The sequence below is a fragment of the Mesoplodon bidens genome (assembly GCF_964165515.1).
Source record: "Mesoplodon bidens genome assembly, contig: HAP1_SCAFFOLD_34, whole genome shotgun sequence".
NCBI lineage: Eukaryota > Metazoa > Chordata > Mammalia > Artiodactyla > Ziphiidae > Mesoplodon > Mesoplodon bidens.
The window spans coordinates 1,581,299-1,602,315 of NW_027672207.1; the positions used below are offsets into that span (position 1 = coordinate 1,581,299).

Sequence of the window (21,017 nt, forward strand, 5' to 3'; positions counted from 1 at the left end):
TAATTTTATTGTTTTTATGTTTTGTTTTGAAATTCATTTTTATAGTGGGTTTGAGCTGATTCTCACTGCCATGTTTATGTCGTTCTAGACACACTTGTTTCCCTTATGGAGACATATCAATACATAGGTTTTAAAATTCTTACTAGTCAAATATATTTCTCTCCGGGCAATAGCGGTGTTGAGTTCCGTTCACTGAGGAAGGAGTAGGGCTTCTCTCTTCAGTTTTAGGATTATTGAACGGTTCCTGTGCTAATATCAAACTTTTGTTTTGTGCATCTCCCCACCTCTCTTTCCCCTTAAGCAAGCATAAGTGAGTTTTCTAAATCTGAGAATCTGTTATCTTCCCTAATTCAGTTCATATGTAGCCATGTTTACATTCTCTTCATAAGTGATATCTTTTGTCAGAATGCACCATGGCCCTTGTCATAATAATGCTCCATGACCCCTGTCATCACAATGCTCCATCCCCTGGTTATGTCAATGCTCCATGTCCCTTGTCATCACAATTCTCCACGTCCTTGTCATCACAATGCTACATGACACTTCTCATCACAATGTTACATGCTCTTGTCATCACAGTTCTCCATGCACTTGTCATTGCAATGTTCCATGCATTTGTCATCACAATGCTCCATGCACTTGTCATCACAATGCTTCATGCACTTGTCATCACAATGTTCTATGACCCCTCTCATCACAATGCTCCCTGACACCTGTCATCACAGTGCTTCATGCCACTTGTCCTTACAGTGCTCCATGATGCTCGACATCACAATTCCCCAAGGTCTTCTCATCACAATGCTCCACGGTTTTGCCGTCACCATGCTCCATGCCTTGTCATCTCAAAGGTCAATGTCCCTTGTCCTCACAATTCTCCACGTCCTTGTCATTACAATGCTCCATGGCACTTCACATCACAATGTTATATGCTCTTGTCATCACAATACACCTTGCACTTGTCATCGCGATGCTCCATGACCCATATCATAGGAAGCTCCATGCGCTTGTCATCACAATGTTTCACAACCTGGACATTAAAATTATCAATGGCCCTTGATATCACAATGCACCATGCCCTTGTCATCACAATTCTCCTTTACTTTGTCACAACAATCCTCCAGGACACTTGGCATCACAATGCTCAAAGATATTGTCATCAAACTGGAACATGACATATTTCATCACAATGCTCCCTGACACCTTTCTTCACAATAATCCATGACATTGTCATCACAGTGCTCCATGCCCTTGTCATCACAATGTGCCATGCCCACTCTTATCACAATAATCCATGAAACTTGTCAGAACAATGCTCCATGCCACTTTTCATCACAATGCTCCATGAACGCTGTCATCACAATGCACCATGCCCATCATCGTAATGCTTCATGCTATTGTCATCACAATGAAATCAAAATGCTCCATGACCTCTGTCATCACAATGCTCCAAACCCTTGTGATCACAATGTTCCATAACACTTGTCATCACAATGCCCCATGATGCTGCTCATCACAAATATCCATGGTCTTCTCATCACAATGCACGATGATTTTTGTCATCACAATGCTCAATACACTTGTCAGCACAATGCTCCCTGACTATTGCCATCAGTATGCACCTTGAACTCTTTCATGACAAGGCTCCATGCCTTTTTCATCACAATGATCCATGCCCTTTTCATCACAATGCTCCAAGACCACTGTGATCACAATGCTCCTTGCACTTGTCATCACAAAGCTCCATGACGCATGTCATCAGAATGCTCCATGGCCTTCTCATCATAATGTTCCATGCCCTTGTCATCACAATACTCCAAGACACCTGTAATCACAATTTTCCCTGTGCCTTTTCATCAGAATGGTCCATGAGACTAGTCATTACAAGGTTCCATGGTCTTCACATCACAGTGCTCCATGCCCTTGTCATCACAGTGCTCCATTCCCTTGTCATCACAATGCTCCATGACCCCTGTCATCAAAATGCTCCATGAACATTTTCAGCCCAATGCTCCATGACCCTTCTCATCACAATGATGCCTGCCCATGTCATCCCAATGCTCCATGACACCTGTATTCACATTGCTCCGAGACGCTTGTCCTCACATTGCTCCATGATACCTGTCATCAAAATACTCCATGCCTTTCTCAGCAAAATGCCACATGACTTTATCATTACAATGCAATATGCGCTTGTCATCACCATACTCCATTACCATTGCCACCACAATCCTCCATGAAACTTGGGATCACATTGCTTCCTGCCCCTCTCATCAAAATTCTCCATGATCCTTGAAATCAAAATGAGCCAAGACCTCTGTCATCACAATGCTCCAATCCCTTGTGATCACAATGTTCCATATCACTTGTCATCACAACGCTCCATGATGCCTGTCATCACAATACTCCATGCCCTTTTCATCACAGTGCTCCATGACTTTGTCATCACAATTCTCAATACACTTGTCATCACAGTGCTCCCAGACACTTGTCGTCAGAATGCTCCTTGAACCCTGTCACGAAAAGGCTCCATGCCTTTTTCATCACAATTCCCCATACAGTTTTCATCACAATGCTCCATGACATTGTCAACAACATACTCAATAAGCTTGTCATCAGAATGCTCTATGACCCTTGTCATCACCATACCCCATGCACTTGTCAACACAATGCTCCTTGACCCTTGTCATCACAATGCTCCAAGCCATTGTCATCACAATGCTCCATTCCCTTTGTCATCAGAATCGTCCATGACACTTGGCATAACAAGGCTCCATGCCATTGTCATCACAATGGGCCATTACATATGTCATCACAATGCTCCCTGACACTTGTGTTCACAATAATGCATGAACTGGTAATCACAATGCTCCATGCACTAGTCATCACAATGCGCCATTCCAACTGTCATCGCAATAATCCATGAAACTTATTAGACTAATGTTCCATGCCCTTGTCATCACAATGCTCCATGCCCATGTTATCAAAATGCTCCATGACCCCTGTCATCACCATGCTCCGTGACTCCACTCATCACAGTGCTTCATGATCTTTGTCAACAAAATTGTCCATGCCCTCATCATCAACAGTCTTTGTGACCTTTTTAACCATAATGCTCCTTGAACTTTTCATCACAATGCTCTTTGACACTTGTCATCAAAATGCTCTATGCCTTTCTCAGCACAATGCTCCATGACCCTTGTCATCACAATGCTCCATGCGCTTGTCAGCACAGTGCTCCATGACACATGCCATCACAATGTGCCATGCGCTTGTCATCACAGTGCTCCACAATCTTGTCATCAAAATCCTCCATAAACCTTGTCATCACAATGCTCCATGCACTTCTCATCAAAATGCTCTCTCGCCACTGATATCCCAATGTTACATCACTATTCCTCACAATACTCCCTCACCTCTGTCATCACAATGTTCTATGACACCTGTCATCACAGTGCTACATGCACTTATCATCACAATGTTCGATGACCCCAGACATCACAGTGTTCCATAACACCTGTCATCAAAATGCTCCATGACCCTTTTCATCAAATTGCTCCATGACCCCTGTCATTACAATTTTCCATAACCCCTGTCATCAAGATGTTCCATGATCCATTTCATCAAATTTCTCCATGACCCTGTCATCACAATGCTCCCTGCCCTTCTCATCACAATGCTCCATGCCCATGTTATCAAAATGCTCCATGACCCCTGTCATCACCATGCTCCGTGACTCCATTCATCACAGTGCTTCATGATCTTTGTCAACAAAATTGTCCATGCCCTCATCATCAACAGTCTTTGTGACCTTTTTAACCATAATGCTCCTTGAACTTTTCATCACAATGCTCTTTGACACTTGTCATCAAAATGCTCTATGCCTTTCTCAGCACAATGCTCCATGACCCTTGTCATCACAATGCTCCATGCGCTTGTCAGCACAGTGCTCCATGACACATGCCATCACAATGTGCCATGCGCTTGTCATCACAGTGCTCCACAATCTTGTCATCAAAATCCTCCATAAACCTTGTCATCACAATGCTCCATGCACTTCTCATCAAAATGCTCTCTCGCCACTGATATCCCAATGTTACATCACTATTCCTCACAATACTCCCTCACCTCTGTCATCACAATGTTCTATGACACCTGTCATCACAGTGCTACATGCACTTATCATCACAATGTTCGATGACCCCAGACATCACAGTGTTCCATAACACCTGTCATCAAAATGCTCCATGACCCTTTTCATCAAATTGCTCCATGACCCCTGTCATTACAATTTTCCATAACCCCTGTCATCAAGATGTTCCATGATCCATTTCATCAAATTTCTCCATGACCCTGTCATCACAATGCTCCCTGCCCTTCTCATCACAATGCACAATGCCCTTGACTTCAAAATGCTCCATGAACTTTGTCATCAAAAATATACATGACCCTTGGCACCACAATGCTCCATGTCATTGTCATCACAAGGCTCCATGAACGCTCTCATCACATTGCTCCATTATCTTGTCATCACAAAGCTCCATGACACATGTCATCAGAATGCTCCATGGCCTTCTCATCACAATGTTCCATGCCCTTGCCATCACAATGTTCCATTACTCCTGTCATAACAATGCTCCATGACCCCTGCCATCACGATGTTCCATGGACTTGTCAACACATGGCTCCATGACCCTTCATATTACAATGCTCCAAGACTCCTGTAATCACAGTGCTCCATGCCCATTTTAACCTCAAAGATCCATGAACCCTGTCATCATAATGCACCATGCCCATCATCATAATTCTTCATGCTATTGTCATCACAATGAAATCATAATGCTCCATGACCTTTGTCATAACAATACTCCCAACACTTGTGATCGCAATATTCCATGACACTTGTCATCACAATGCCCCATGACGCTTGTGATTACAGTTTTCCATGGTCTTCTCATCACAATGCTCCATGACCTTTGTCATCACAATGCTCAATACACTTGTCATCAAAATGTTCCCTGACTCTTGTTGTCTGTATGCTACTTGAACCCTGTCATGACAAGGCTCCATGCCATTTTCATCACAATGATCCATGCCCATTTCATCACAATGCTCCAAGAACCCTGTACTCACAATGCCCCATGCCCTTCTCGTCACAGAGCTCAACGACGCATGTCATCAGAATTCTCCTTGGTCTTCTCCTCACAATGCTCCATGCCCTTGTCATCACAATGTTCCAAGACCCCTGTAATCACAATGCTCCATGCCACTTTTCATCAGTATGCTCCATGAGACTTGTCATCAGAAGGCTCCATGGTTTTCTCATCACAATGCTCCGTGACTCCAATCATCACAATGATTCATAACGTTTATCATCACAATGGTCCATGCCTGCATCATCACAAGGCTCTGTGACATTTGTAACCAAAATGCTCCATGAACATTTCATCACAATTCTCTGTGATCCTTGTCATCACAATGCTCCATGTCTTTGTCAGAACAGTGCTCCATGACCATTGTCATCACAATGTGCCAAACGCATTTCATCACAACGGCCCACAACCTTGTTATTGAAATGCTCCATAAACCTTGTAATCACAATGCTCCATGCACTTCTCATCAAAATGCTCTCTCACCAGAGATATCACAGTGTTCCATCACTAGTCATCACAATACCCCATCACGCCTCTAATCACAATATCCCATGACACTTGTCATCACAATGCTACATCCCCTTATCATCACAATGTTCCATGACCCCTGACATCCCAAAGTTCCATAAACCCTGTCATCAAAATGCTCCATGACCCTTATCATCCCAAAGCTCCATGACCCCTGACATCACAATGTTCTCTATCCCCTGCCATCAAAATATTCCATAACACTTTTTATCAAATTGCTGCATGACCCGGTCATCAAAATGCTCCCTGCCTTTCTCATCACATTGCAACATTCCCTGGGCATCAAAAAGCTCCAAGACTTGTCATCACAAAGCTCCATGACCCTTGGCATCACAATGCTCCATGTCATTGTCATCACAATGCTCCCAGACCCTTCTAATCACAATGCTCCATGACCCTTTTCCTCTCAATGCTCCATGAAACCTGGCATCACAATGCACCATGACCATCATCATAATGCTTCATTCGATTGTCATCACAATGAAATCAAAATGCTCCATAACCTCTGTCATAACAATGCTCCAAACCGTTGTGATTATAATATTCCATAACACTTGTCATCACAATGCCCCATGACGCTCCTCATCACAGTTATCCATGGTCTTCTCATCGCAGTGCTCCGTGAACTTTGTCATCATAATGCTCAATACAGTTGTCATCAAAATGTACCCTGACACTTGTTCTCTGTATGCTCCTTGAACCCTGTCATGACAAGGCTCAATGCCTTTTTCATCACAATGATCCATGCCCTTTTCATCACAATGCTCCAAGACCACTGTAATCACAATGCTCCATGCCCTTGTCATCACAAAATTTCTATGACGCATATCATAAGAATGCTCCTTGGCCTTCTCCTCACAATGCTCCATGACCTTGTCATCACAATGTTCCAAGACCCCTGTAATCACAGTGGTCCCTGCCCCATTTCATCAGTATGCTCCATGAGATTTGTCAGCACAAGGCTCCATGGTTTTCTTATCACAATGCTCCAGGACATTGTCATCACAATGCTTCATGACCTTGTCATGAAAATTTTCAATGGCCCTTCTCATCATAATGCTCCAAGCCCTAGTTATCACACTGCTCCATTATATTTGTCATCAAAATCCTCCATTAAAATTTTCATCACAATGCTCCCTGCCATTGTCATCGCAATGGACCATGACATATGTCATCACAATGCTCAATGACACCTTTCTTCAAAATACTCCATGAAGTTCTCATCACAATGTTCCATGCTCCTGTCATCAAAATGCTCCATGCCCTTGTCATCACAATGCTCCATGACACCAGGCATCACATTGCTCCATGACTCCAGTCATCACAATGTTTCATAGCATTAGTCATAACAATGATCCATTCTCCAGTCATCACAAGGCTCTGTGACCTTTGTAACCACAGTGCTCCATGAACTTTTCATCACAATGCTCCGTGACCCATGTCATCACAATGCTCCAAGCCTTTGTCAGAAAAATACTCCATGACCCTTGTCACCACAATGTGCATCGCACATTTCATCACAACGGTCCACAAATTTGTCATCGCAATGCTCCATAAGCCTTGTAATCACAATGCTCCTTGCCCTTCTAATCACAATGCTCCATTACCCCTCTCATAACAATGCTTGATGAGCCATGCAATCACAATGTTCCACGGTCTTTTCATTACAAGACTCCCTGACACTTGTAATCACAATGCTCCAAGACCCCTGTAATCACAATGCTCCATGCCCTTCTCATCACAAAGCTCCATGACACATGTCATCAGAATGTTCCATGGTCTTGTCATCAAAATGCTCCATGCCCTTGTCATCACAGTGCTCCAAGACCCCCGTAATCACAATGCTCCAAGACCCTTTTCATCAGTATGCTCCATGAGATTTGTCATCACAAGGCTCCATGGTTTTCTCATCACAATGCTCTAGGACCTTGTCATCACAATGCTTCACGACCTTGTCATGAAAATTCTGAATGGCCCTTGTCACCATAATGCTCCAAGCCCTATTCATCACAATGGTCCATTATATTTGTCATCACAATCCTGCATTTCATTTGGCATCACAATGCTCCCTGCCATTGTCATCGCAATGGACCATGACATATGTCATCACAATGCTCCCTGACACCTGTCTTCACAATAATCCATGACATTCTCATCACAATGATACATGCACTTGTTATCACAATGCACCAGGTCCACTGTCATCACAACAATCTATGAAAATTGTCAGACCAATGCTCCATGCCCCTGACACCACAATGCTCCATGCCCTTGTCATCACAATGCTCCATTACCCATGTCATCACAGTGCTCCGTGACTCCAGCCATCACAATGCTTCATAACATTGGTCATCACAATGGTCCATGCCTGCGTCATCACAAGGCTCTGTGACCTTTGTAACCACAATGCTCCATGAAATTTTCATCACAATGCTCCGTGACCCTTGTCATCACAATGCTCCAAGCCTTTGTCAGAAAAATGCTCTATGACCCTTGTCATCACAATGTGCCACGCGCTTTTCATCACAACGGTCCACAAATTTGTCATCGCAATGCTCCATAAACTTTGTAATCACAATGCTCCATGCCCTTCTCATCACAATGCTCCATTACCCCTGTCATAACAATGCTCCATGACCCCTGCCATCACAAAGTTCCAAGGCCTTGTCATCACAAGGTTCCATGACACATGTCATCACAATGCTCCAAGACCCCTCCAATCACAATGTTCCATGCCCTTGTCTTCACAAAGCTCCATGACACATGCCATGATAATATTCCATGGCCTTCTCACCAAAAGGCTCCATGACCTATTCATCACAATTCTCCCAGAACCCTATAATCACAATGCTCCATGCCCCTTGTCATCTCAATGCTCCATGAACACTGTCATCACAATGCACCATGCCCACCATCATAATGCTTCATGCAATTGTCATCACAATGGAATCATAATGCTCCATGACCTCTGTCATCACAATGCTCTTGTCCCCTGTCATCACAATACTCCATGAACATTTTCAGCCCAATGCTCCATGACCCTTGTCATCACAATGATCCATGCCCTTGTCATCCCAAAGCTCCATGACCCCTGTATTCAAATGCTCCGTGACGATTTTCATCACAGTGCTCCATGACACCTGTCATCACCATGCTCCATGCCTTTGTCAGCAAAATGCTACATGACATTGTCATTACAATGCTCTATGCGCTTGTCATCACAATACTTCATTACCATTGTCATCACAATTCTCCATGAACCTTGGGATCACATTGCTTCATGCCCTTGTCATCACAATGCTCCAAGCTCCTTGATATCAAAATGATCCATGACCTCTGTCATCACAATGCTCCAAACCCTTGTGATCACAATGTCCCATAGCACTTGTCATCACAATGCTCCATGATGCCTGTCATAACAATACTCCATGTCCTTTTCATCACAATGCTCCATGAACATTGTCATCACAATTCTCAATACACTTGTCATAACAATGCTCCCTGACACTTGTCGTCAGAATGCTCCTTGAACACTGTCAGGAAAAGGCTCCATACCTTTTTCATCACAATGCCCCATTCCTTTTTCATCACAATGCTTCATGCCATTGTCATCAAAATACACCACAAGCTTGTCATCAGAATGCTCCATGACCCTTGTCATCACAATTCTCCATGCACTTTTCAGCACAATGCTCCCTGACCCTTGTCATCACAATGGCCCAAGACATTGTAATCAAAATGATCCATTACATTTGTCTTCAGAATCCTTCATGACACTTGGCATCACAATGCTCCATGTCCTTGTCATCACAATGCGCCATTCCACCTGTCATCACAATAATCCATGAAACTTATTAGACCAATGCTCCATGCCCTTTTCATCAAAATGTGCCATTCCAATTGTCATCGCAATAATCCATGAAACTTATTAGACGAATGCTCCATGCCCTTGTCATCACAATGCTCCATGCACTTGTTATCACAATGGTCCATGAGCCCTGTCATCACAATGCTCCATGACTCCAGTCACCACAATTCTTCATGACCTTTGTCATCACAATGGTCCATGCCCTCGTCATCAACAGTCTCTGTGACCTTTTTAACCTCAATGCTCCATGAACTTTTCATCACAATGCTCTTTGACCCTTCTCATCACACTGCTCTATGCCTTTCTCAGCACAATGCTCCATGACCCTTGTCATCACAATGCTCCATGCGCTTGTCAGCACAATGCTCTATGACACATGTCATCACAATGCACCATGCGCTTGTCTTCACAGTGCTCCAAAATCTTGTCATCACAATGCTCCATAAAGGTTGTCATCACAATGCTCCATTCACGTCTCATCAAAATGCTCTCTCACCACTGATATCACAATGTTACATCACTATTCGTCACAATACTCCCTCTCCCCTGTCATCATAATGTTCCATGATTCCTGTCATTACAATGGTATATGCACTTATCATCACAATGTTCGATGACCCCTGACATCACAATGTTCCATAACCGCTGTCATCAAAATGCTCCATGACTCTTTTCATCAACATGCTCCATGACCACTGACATCACAATGTTCCATATCCCCTGTCATCAAAATGTTCCCTGATCCTTTTCATCAAATTGCTCCATGACCCTGTCATCACAATGCTCTCTGCCCTTCTCATCACAACGCACAACCCCCTTGTCATCAAAATGCTCCATGACCATTGTCATCACAAAGATCCATGACCCTTGGCATCACAATGCTCCATGTCATTGTCATCACAGTGCTCCATGAACGCTCTCATCACCTTGCTCCATGCCCTTGTCATCACAAAGCTAAATGACACATGTCATCAGAATGCTCCATGGCCTTCTCATCACAATGCTCCATGCCCTTGCCATCACATTGCTCCATTACACCTCTCATAACAATGCTCCATGAACCCTGCCATCACGATGTTCCTTGGCCTTGTCATCACAATGCTCCATGACCCTTCTTATCACAAGGCTCTAAGACCCCTGTAATCACAATGCTCCATGCCTCTTTTCATCTCAATGATCCATGAACCTTGTCATCACAATGCACCATGCCCATCATCATAATGTTTCATGGTATTGCCATCACAAAGAAATTAAAATGCTCCATGAATCCTGTCATAACAATGCTCCAAACCCTTTTGATCACAATATTCCATAACACTTGTCATCACAATGCCCCATGACACTCGTCATCACAATTATCCATGGTCTTCTCATCACAATGCTCCATGACTTTTGTCATCACAATGCTCAATACACTTGTCATCAAAATGCTCCCTGACACTTATTGTCTGTATGCTCCTTGAAACCTGTCATGACAAGGCTCCATGCCATTTTCATAACAATGATCCATGCCCATTTCATCACAATGCTCCAAGACCCCAGTAATCACAATGCTCCATGCCCTTGTCATCACAAAGCTCTATGTTGCATATCATTAGAATGCTCCTTGGACTTCTCCTCACAATGCTCCATTCCCTTGTTATCACAATGTTCCAAGACCGGTGTACTCACAGTGGTCCATGCCCCTTTTCATCAGTATGCTCCATGAGATTTGTCATCCCAAGGCTCCGTGGTTTTCTTATCACAATGATCCAGGACCTTGTCATCACAATGCTTCATGACGTTGTCATGAAAATTCTCAATGGCTCTTCTCATCATAATGCTCCAAGCCCTAGTCATCACAATGCTTCATTATATTTTTCATCACAATCCTCCATTACATTTGGCATCACAATGCTCCCTGCCATTGTCATCACAATGGACCATGACATATGTCATCACAATGCTCCCTGACACCTTTCTTCAAAATACTCCATGAACTTCTCATCACAATGCTCCATGCCCCTGTCATCACAATGCTCCGTGACTCCAGTCATCACAATGGTCCATGCACGCGTCATCACAAGGCTCTGTGACCTTTGTAACCACAATGATCCATGAACATTTCATCACAATGCTCCGTGACACTAGTCATCACAAAGCTCCATGCCTTTGTCAGAAAAATGCTCCATGACCCTTGTCATCACAATGTGCCACACGCTTTTCATCACAACGGTCCACAAATTTGTCATCGCAATGCTCCATAAAACTTGTAATCACAATGCTCCTTGCCCTTCTCATCACAATGCTCCATTACCCCTCTCATAACAATGCTCCATGACCCCTGCCATCACAGTGATCCACGGCCTTTTCATCACAAGACTCCATGACCCTTGTCATGACAATGCTCCAAAACCCCTGTAATCACAATTCTCCATGCCCTTGTCATCACTAATATCCATGACACATGTCATCAGAATGTTCCATGGCATTTTCATCATAATGCTCCATGCCCTTCTCATCACAGTGCTCCAAGACCCCTGTAATCACAATGCTCCATGCCCCTTTTCATCAGTATGCTTCATGAGATTTGTCATCACAATGCTCCATGGTTTTCTCATCAGAATGCTCCAGGAGCTTGTCATCACAATTCTTCACGACCTTGTCATGAAAATTCTCAATGGTCCTTCTCATCATAATGCTCCAAGCGCTAGTCATCACAATGCTCCATTATATTTGTCATCACAATCCTCCATTTCATTTGGCATTACAATGCTCCCTGCCATTGTCATTGCAGTGGACCATGACATATGTCATCACAATGCTCCCTGACACCAGTCTTCACAATACTCCATGACTTTTTCATCACAGTGATCCATGCCCTTGTCAGCACAATGCACCATGTCCACTGTCATCACAATAATCTATGAAACTTGTCAGACCAATACTCCATGCGCCTGATATCACAATGCTCAATGCCATTGTCATCAAAATGCTCCATGACCGCTGTCATCACAATGCTTCGTGACTCCAGGCATCTCAATGCTTCATAACATTTATCATCACAATGGTCCATGCCTGTATCATCACAAGGCTCTGTGACCTTTGTAACGACAATGCTCCATGAAATTTCCATCACAATGCTCCATGACCCTTGTCATCACAATGCTCCATGCATTTGTCAGAAAAACGTTCCATGACTCTTGTCATCACAATACACCACGCTCCTTTCATCACAACGCTCCACAATTTTGTCATGGCAATGCTCCATAAACTTTGTAATCAAAATGCTCCATGCCCTTTTCATCACAATGCTCCATTACCCCTGTCATAAAAATGATCCATGACCCTTGCAATCACAATGTTCCACGGCCTTGTCATCACAAGGCTCCAAGACACCTGTAATCACAATGCTCCATGCCCCTTTTCATGTCAATGTTCCATGAAACCTGTCATCACAATGCATCATGCGCATCATCATAATGCTTCTGGCTATTGTCAGCGCAATGACATCAAAATTCTATATGACCTCTGTCATCACAATACTCCATGACCACTGTCATCAAAATACTATATGAACATTTTCATCCCAATGCTCCATGACCTTTGTCATCACAAAGATCCATGCACTTGTCATCCCAATGCCCCATGACCCCTGTATTCACTATGCTCCGTGAGGCTTGTCATCACAGTGCTCCATGACACCTGTCATCAAAATGCTCCATGCTTTGTCAGCAAATTGCTACATGACCTTTTCATTATAATGCTCTATGTGCTTGTCCTCACAATACTCCATTACCATTGTCATCACAATCCTCCATGAACCTTGGGATGACATTGCTTCATGTCCTTTTCATCACAATGCTCCATGGTCCTTGAAATCAAAATGATCCATGACCTCTGTCATCACAATTCTCCAAACCCTTGTGAACACAAAGTTCCATAACACTTCTCATCACAACGCTCCATGATGCCTGTCGTCACAATACTCCATGACCTTTTCATCTCAATGCTCCATGACCTTTGTCATCACAATTCTCAATACACTTGTCATCACAATGCTCCCTGACTCTTGTCGTCAGAATGCTCCTTAAACTCTGTCAGGAAAAGGCTCCATGCCTTTTTCATCACAATGCCCCATGCCGTTTTCATCACAATGCTCCTTGCCATTGTCATCAAAATACTCCACAGGCTTGTCATCAGAATGCTCCATGACCCTTGTCATCACAATTCTCCATGTACTTGTCAGCACAATCCTCCCTGACCATTGTCATCTCAATGCCCCAATCCATTGTCATCACAATGCTCCGTTACTTTTGTCATCAGCATCCTCCATGACACTTGGCATCACAATGCTCCATGCCATTGTCATCACAATGGGCCATTACATATGTCATCACAATGCTCCCTGACACATGTCTTCACAATAATGCATGATCTGGTTATCACAATGCTCCATGCCCTTGTCATCACAATGTGCCATTCCAACTGTCATCACAATAATCCATGAAACCTATTAGACCAATGCTCCATGCACTTGTCATCATAATGCTCCATGCCCTTGTTATCACACTGCTCCATGACCCCTGTCATCACAATGCTCCGTGACTCCAGTCATCACAATGCTTCATGACCTTTGTCATCACAATGGTCCATGCCCTCGTCAGCAACAGTCTTTGTGACCTTTTTAACCACAATGCTCCATGAACTTTTCATCACAATGCTCTTTGACCCTTGTCACCAAAATGTTCTATTCCTTTCTCAACACAATGCTCCATGAGCCCTGTCATCACAATGATCCATGCGCATGTCCGCACAATGCTCCATGACACATGTCATCACAATGCACGATGCACTTGTCATCACAGTGCTCCACAATCTTGTCATCACAGTGCTCCATAAACCTTGTCATCACAATGCTCCATGCACTTCTCATCAATATGCTCTCTCACCACTGATATCACAATGTTACATCTCTATTCATGGCAATACTCCCTCACCCCTGTCATCATAATGTTCCATGACTCCGGTCATCACAATGGTACATGCAATTATCATCACAATGTTTGATGACTCCGGACATCACAATGTTCCATAACCCCTGTCATCAAAATGCTCCATGACCCTTTTCATCAAAATGCTCCATGACCCATGACATCACAATGTTCCATATCCCCTGTCATCAAAATGTTACATGACCTTTTTCATCAAATTGCTCCATGACCCTGTCATCACATTGTTCCCTGCCCTTCTCTTCACAATGCACAACGCCCTTGTCATCAAAATGCTCCATGACCTTTGTTATCACAAAGATCCATGACCCTTGTCATCACAATGCTCCATGTCATTGTCATCACAATGCTCCATGAATGATCTCATCACATTGCTCCATGCCCTTGTCATCACAAAGCTCCATGACACATGTCATCAGAATGCTCCATGGCCTTCTCATCACAATGCTCCATGCCCTTGCCATCACAATGCTCCATTACCCCTGTCATAACAATGCTCCAGGACCCATGCCATCACGATGATCCTTGGCCTTGTCATCACAAGGCTCCATGACTCTTCTCATCACAATGCTCCAAGACCCCTGTAATCACAATGCTCCATGCCCCTTTTCATCTCAGTGATCCATGAACACTGTCATCACATTGTACCATGCCAATCATCATAATGCTTCATGCTATTGTCATCATAAAAAAATCAAAATGCTCCATGAACTCTGTCATAACAATGCTCCAAACCCTTGTGATCACAATATTCCATAACACTTGTCATCACAATGCCCCATGACACACGTCAGCACAATTATCCATTTTCTTCTCATCACAATGCTCCATGACTGTTATCATCACAATGCACAATACACATGTCATCAAAATGCTCCCTGACACTTGTTGTCTGTATGCTCCTTGAACCCTGTAATGACAAGGCTCCATGCCTTTTTCATCACAATGATCCATGCCGTTTCCATCACAATGCTCTAAGACCACTGTTATCAAAATGCTCCATGCCCTTGTCATCACAAAGCTCTATGACGGATATCATTAGAATGCTCCTTAAACTTCCTCTTACAGTGCTCCATGCCCTTGTTATCACAATGTTCCAAGACCCCTGTAATCACAGTGGTCCATGCCCCTTTTCATCAGTATGCTCCATGAGATTTGTCAACACAAGTCTCCATGGTTTTCTTATCACAATGCTCCAGGACCTAGTCATCAGAATGTTTCATGATGTTGTCCTGAACATTCTCAATGGCCCTTCTCATCATAATGCTCCAAGCCCTAGTCATCACAATGCTCCATTATATTTTTCATCACAATCCTCCATTACATTTGGCATCACAATGCTCCCTGCCATTGTCATCGCAATGGACCATGACATATGTCATCACAATGCTCCCTGACACCTGTCTTTACAATACTCCATGACCTTCTCATCACTGTGATCCATGCCCTTGTCAGCACAATGCACCATGTCCACTGTCATCACAATAATCTATGAAACTGGTCAGACCAATGCTCCATGCCCTTGACATCACAATGCTCCATGCCGTTGTCATCAAAATGCTCCATGACCCCTGTCATCACAATGCTCAGTGACTCCAGGCATCACAATGCTTCATAACATTTGTCATCACAATGGTCCATGCCCGCGTCATCACAAGGCTCTGTGACCTTTGTAACCACAATGCTCCATGAAATTTCCATCACAATGCTCCGTCACCATTGTCATCACAATGCTCCATGCCTTTGTCAGAAAAATGCTCCATGACCTTTGTCATCACAATATGCCACACTCTTTTCATCACAAAGGTCCACAATTTTGTCATAGGAATGCTCCATAAACCTAGTAATCAAAATGCTCCATGCCCTTCTCATCACAATGCTCCATTACCCCTGTCATAACAATGATCCATGACCCTTGCAATCACAATGTTCCACGGCCTTGTCATCACAAGGCTCCATGACACTTGTCATCACAATGCTCCAAGACCCCTGTAATCACTATGATCCATGCCCTTGTCATCACAATGTCCATGACACATGTCATCACAAAGTTCCATGGCCTTCTCATGAAAATGCTCCATGCCCTTGTCATCACAATGCTCCAAGACACCTGTAATCACAATGCTCCATGCCCCTTTTCATGTCAACGCTACACGAACCCTGTCATCACAATGCATCATGCGTATCATCATAATGCTTCTGGCTATTGTCAGCGCAATGAAATTAAAATTCTCTATGACCTCTGTCATCACAATGCTCCATGACGACTGTCATCAAAATACTACATGAACATTTTCAGCCCAGTTCTGCATGACACTTGTCATCACAATGATCCATGCCATTGTCATCCCAATGCTCCATGACCCCTGTATTCACAGTGCTCCGTGAGGCTTGTGATCACAGTGCTCCATGACACCTGTCATCACAATGCTCCATGCCTTTGTCAGCAAATTGCTACATGAACTTTTCATTATAATGCTCTATGCGCTTGTCCTCACAATACTCCATTACCATTGCATCACAATTCTCCATGAACCTTGGGATCACATTGCTTCATGCCCTTGTCATCACAATGCTCCAAGCTCCTTGAAATCAAAATGATCCATGACCTCTGTCATCACAATGCTCCAAACCCTTGTGATCACAAAGTTCCATAACACTTGTCATCACAACGTTCCATGATGCCTGTCATCACAATACTCCATGCCCTTTTCATCTCAATGCTCCATGACCTTTGTCATCACAATTCTCAATACACTTGTCATCACAATGCTCCCTGACACTTGTCGTCAGAATGCTCCTTAAACTCTGTCAGGAAAAGGCTCCATGCCTTTTTCATCACAATGCCCCATGCCGTTTTCATCACAATGCTCCTTGCCATTGTCATCAAAATACTCCACAAGCTTGTCATCAGAATGCTCCATGACCCTTGTCATCAAAATTCTCCATGCACTTGCCAGCACAATGCTCCCTGACCCTTGTCATCACAATGCTCCAAGCCATTATCATCAAAATGCTCCATTACCTTTGTCATCAGAATCCTCCATGACACTTGGCATCACAATGCTCCATGCCATTGTCATCACAGTGCGCCATTACATATGTCATGACAATGATCCCTGACACCTGTCTTCACAATACTGCATGACCTGGTCATCACAATGCTCCATGCCATTGTCATTACAATGCGCAATTCCAACTGTCATTGCAATAATCCATGAAACTTATTAGACCAATGTTCCATGCCCTTGTCATCACAATGTTCCATGACCTTTTTATCACATTGCTCCATTGACCCTGTCATCACAATGCTCCGTGACTCCAGTCTTTACAATGCTTCATGACCTTTGACATCACAATGGTCCATTCCCTCGTCATCAACAGACTCTGTGACCTTTTTAACCACAATGCTCCAGGAACTTTTCATCACAATGCTCTTTGACCCTTGTCATCACAGTGCTCTATGCTTTTCTCAGCACAGTGCTCCATGACTCATGTCATCAGAATGCTCCATGGCCTTCTCATCAAAATGCTCCATGCCCTAGTCATCACAATGCTCCAAGACCCCTGTAATCACAATGCTCCATGCCCCTTTTCATCAGAATGCTCCATGAGACTTGTCATCACAAGTCTCCATGGTCTTCACATCACAATGTTCCAGGACCTTTTCATATACATGCACCATTCCCTTGTAATCACAATGCTCCATGATCCCTGTCATCACAATAATCCATGAATATTTTCAGCCCAATGCTCCACGACCTACTCATCACAATGCTCCATGGCCAATATCATCACAATGCTCCAAGACCACACTCATCACAACACTCCATGACACCTGAAAACACAATGATCCGGGACTCTTGTCATCACAATGCTCCATTCCCTAGTCATCACAATGCTCCATGAACGCTGTCATCACAAAACTCCATGAACATTTTCAGCCCAGTGCTCCAGGAAACTTGTCATCAAAATGATCCATGCCCTTGTCATCCCAATCCTCCATGACCCCTGTATTCACAATGCTCTGTGACGCTTGTCATCACCGTGCTCCATGACACATGTCATCACAATGCTCCATGCCTTTGTCAACAAAATGCTACATGACCTTGTCATTACAATGCTCTATACGCTTGTCATCAAAAAACTCCATTTCCATTGTCATCACAATCCTCCGTGAGCCTTGGGATCACATTGCTTCATGCCCTTGTCTTCACAATGCTCCATGCTCCTTGAAATCCAAATGATCCATAACCTGTATCATCACAATTCTCCAAACCCTTGTAATCAGAATATTCCATAACAGTTGTCATCACAACACTATATGACGCCTGCCATCACAATACTCCATGCCCTTTTCATCACAATGCTCCATGCCCTTGTCATCACAAAGCTCAATGACACATGTAATTACAGTGCTCCTTGGGCTACTCCTCACAATGCTCCATGCCCTTGTCATCACAATGCTCCAAGACCCATGTAATCACAATGCTCTATGCGACTTTTCATCTCAATGCTCCATGAACCCTGTCATCACAATGCACCATGTCCATCATCATAATGCTTCAGGCTATTGTCATCACAATGAAATCAATATTCTCCATGACCTCTGTTATCATAAGGCTCCAAATCCTTGTTATCACAATGTTCCATAACACTTATCATCACAACACCCCATGATGCTCCTCATCACAATAATCCATGGTCTTCTCATCACAATGTCCATGATCTTTGTCATCACAATGCTCAATACACTTGTCATCACAATGCCCCCTGACACTTGTCATCAGTATGCTCCTTGAACCCTGTCATGAAAAGGCTCCATGCCTTTTTCATCACAATGATCCGTGCCCTTTTCATCACAGTGCTCCAAGATCCCTGTAATCACAATGCTCCATGCACTTGTCATCACAAAGCTCCATGACGCATGTCATCAGAATGCTCCATGGCCTTCTCATCACAATGCTCCATGTCCTAGTCATCACAATGTTCCAAGACCCCTGTAATCACAATGCTCCATGCCCCTTTTCATCAGAATGCTCCATGAGACTTGCCATCACATGTCTCCATGGTCTTCACATCACAATGCTCCAGGAACTTGTCATCACCATGCTCCATTCCCTTGTCATCACAATGCTCCATGATACCTGTCATTACAATAATCCATGAATATTTTCAGCCCAGTGCTCCATGACCTACTCATCACAATGCTCCATGGCCAATATCATCACAATGCTCCATGACCACTGTCATCACAACACTCCATGACACCTGAAAACACAATGATCTGGGACTCTTGTCATCACAATGATCCATTGCCTACTCATCACAATGCTCCATAACCCCTGTCATCAAAACACTCCATGAACATTTTCAGAGCAGTGCTCCAGGAAACTTGTCAGCACACTGTTCCATGCCCTTGTCACCCAATGGTCCATGACCCCTGTATTCGCAATGCTCCGTGACGCTTGTCATCACAGTGCTCCATGACACATGCCATTACAATGCTCCATGCCTTTGTCAGTAAAATGCTACATGACTTTGTCATTACAATGCTCTATGCGCTTGTTATTACAATACTTCATTTCCATTGTCATCACAATCCTCCATGAACCTTGGGATCACATTGCTTCATGCCCTTGTCATCACAATGCTCCAGGCTCCTTGAAATCAAAATGATCCATGACCTCTGTCATCACAATGCTCCAAAACCTTGTGATCACAGTGTGCCATAACACTTGTCATCACAACGCTCCATGATGCCTGTCATCAAAGTACTCCATGCCCTTTTCATCACAATGCTCCATGACCATTGTCATCACAATTCTCAATACACTTGTCATCACAATGCTCCCTGACACTTCTCATCAGAATGCTCCTTGAACCCTGTCACGAAAAGGCCCCATGCCTTTTTCATCACAATGCCCCATGCCATTTTCATCACAATGCTCCATGCCACTGTCATCAAAATACTCCACAAGGTTGTCATCAGAATGCTCCATGACCCTTGTCATCACAATTCTCCATGCACTTGTCGGCACAATGCTCCCTGAAACTTGTCAGCACAATGCTCCAAGCTATTGTCATCACAATGCTCCATTAACTTGTCATCAGAATCCTCCATGACACTTGGCATCACAATGTTCCATGCCATTGTCATCACAATGGGCCATTACATATGTCATCATAATACTCCCTGACACCTGTCTTCACAATACTGCATGACCTGGCCATCACAATGCTCCATGACCTTGTCATCACAATGCGCCATTCCAACTCTCATTGCAATAATCCATGAAACGTATTAGACCAATGTTCCATGCCCTTGTCATCACAATGCTCCATGCCCATGTTATCACAATGCTCCATGACCCCAGTCATCACAATGCTCTGTGACTCCAGTCATCACAATGCTTCATGACGTTTGCATCACAATGGTCCATGCCCTCGTCATCAATAGTCTCTGTGATGTTTTTAACC

General features: G+C 43.7%; 1 long non-coding RNA gene across 1 annotated transcript in view; it reads right to left on the reverse strand.

The window, feature by feature from the left end:
- Positions 1-18,615: 18,615 nt before the first annotated feature.
- Positions 18,616-21,017, reverse strand: part of LOC308610477 — a 139,718-nt gene continuing 137,316 nt past the window's right edge. The window contains exon 3 of the long non-coding RNA XR_014014558.1: positions 18,616-18,792. This is a non-coding gene — a long non-coding RNA (uncharacterized lncRNA). The remainder of the gene's footprint in view (positions 18,793-21,017) is intronic.